Here is a 1,934-nt window from a genome sequence, read left to right as displayed (position 1 = left end):
CCATTATGCAAAATCACATATAAACAATATATATTACAGCTTTTTGAAAAACATAATACAAACCTAAGCTATTCCTGCAATGTTATCACAATGAAACACTTGCAGTACTCAGTGTAGATATAGATGTCACTTACCAGTTCTCTAAACAATATAGAGATAAACTGGTTTCCAGTATGAAAATCAGGCTCCTTGGAGATATTCAGCAATTTGGAGAGATCTGTGAGTTTCCCTGCCTGATGGAAGATCGCTTCTTCAAAACAGATATTTCAGTGGACTCTTTCCTATCTGCTACTGGGAGTCTTGATTAAAGTTTTGCCTATGAGAAATAGATCATTGAATGAAAGTGTCAGTTATAAACCCATATTTACTAAATTCAAGGTATTTGCCATAGTAGTGTGTGTGTATTTGTATACATGTAAACATACATATGTTATATATACATATATGTATACATTTTAAGTGCTTAGCTATCATTAATTACTACTTAGTACTCTGGTTAAGATGAGACATGTTATAATTTATGGATAAAGATGAAAAAATTAGGATCAGGAACACGGGTCAAGTATAAAGAATGCCATATAAAATAAAAATATCCAGAATAATTCTATATAACTCAAATAGGAAAACTAGTACAAATTCACACTTCCTTATCTAAAACATTTGAGGCTGAGTTTTAGAATTCAGAAATTTTTGAGTTTCAGGAAGGTAATTTAATGCATGTAATTTATGTGCTGATAGATAATATAACATCCCCAACAGGTCTGTGCCCTGTAATCAAGCACATTGTTATTTCTGCAGAGAAATGAATGAATGTTCATGCTAAGTAGGATTAACAGTTTAAACAGTCTTATACCAGTTCAGGTTTTGCTGCCAAATGAGTTTGCGCCAGATTTAGGAAAAGCTTTCAATTCAGTTAAACTCCACGGTGAGAAACGAGGTGCTTCTTTTTCCTTCCAGTTGTTTTCAGGTTTTCATTTGCTCTTCACTCCTCTGCTCTTGCTGATGTGCTGAGAAGGACTCACTGTTGCAGAGAGAAATAATGTGAAGGCACAGCACTGACTCTTATCGGAAGCTTCCTTGCTAATGGTGATGACAAGTTGTCTATAGGAAAGGAAGTGCTTCCTTCACATCATCGGCATGTACGCCCTGGATGAATAAAACATATCCATCTCACTAGATGTAAAGAGTTGATAAACAGTTCCCTGTGTTAAAGCTTTTAGAAGCCTTTTGCTTGTATGAAAACCTAACTCTTGACCTCTGCTCTCTGTGCTCCCGTTAATGGTAATGCTTATTATCTATTTCAAGTTCCGATGACCTTGTTGCAATTAATTGTCATGTTGATACACTTAGGCAGGATGGTAGATGCTCTCATAATTTAATGATTATGCGAGTAAGGCGAGTAAAGGGAACATCGTTCCTGGCCTTTAGGTAGAATGCTTCTATTAGCAATAGCTCAAGCATAAATGGCGACTTAAGGTTGGAGAAAATTTTGCGAGCAGCGACTCACACATTTTTTTGCTTCAAAAGGAAGCAGATGTCTAAATGTTTTTAATACTTAGGATATACTAATGTGTAGGATATTCATGAAGATATATAATAAGAAGACAAAAGGGTACAGAAATAGTCTTTAAACCCTCCTCCCCAAATCTTCCAGATATTCTGTCAACCTGGTTCCAACCACAACCAAAGAGAATAGGCTGTGGTAGCCATTGGACTACAAAGAAGGAGCTTCACAATCACAGGTGAATGAAAAAAGTCAATCTGCCAGTTCATGGCCATAACAGTCACTCTGGTGTTTTCTTGGTTGCTCCTGGTTTTACAGAGTCACATCATTTCAGGGTTTTATTCTCTCTTTTCTCCTTCCCTTCACCCCAGGATGATTTTTCAGTTAATGGGCAAGGATTATGAATCTTCTGGGCAGTAGAGAGGACAGG

The sequence above is a fragment of the Pteropus vampyrus genome, unplaced genomic scaffold (assembly GCF_000151845.1).
Source record: "Pteropus vampyrus isolate Shadow unplaced genomic scaffold, Pvam_2.0 Scaffold13, whole genome shotgun sequence".
Taxonomy (NCBI): domain Eukaryota; kingdom Metazoa; phylum Chordata; class Mammalia; order Chiroptera; family Pteropodidae; genus Pteropus; species Pteropus vampyrus.
Note: the sequence above shows the minus strand (reverse complement) of the source record.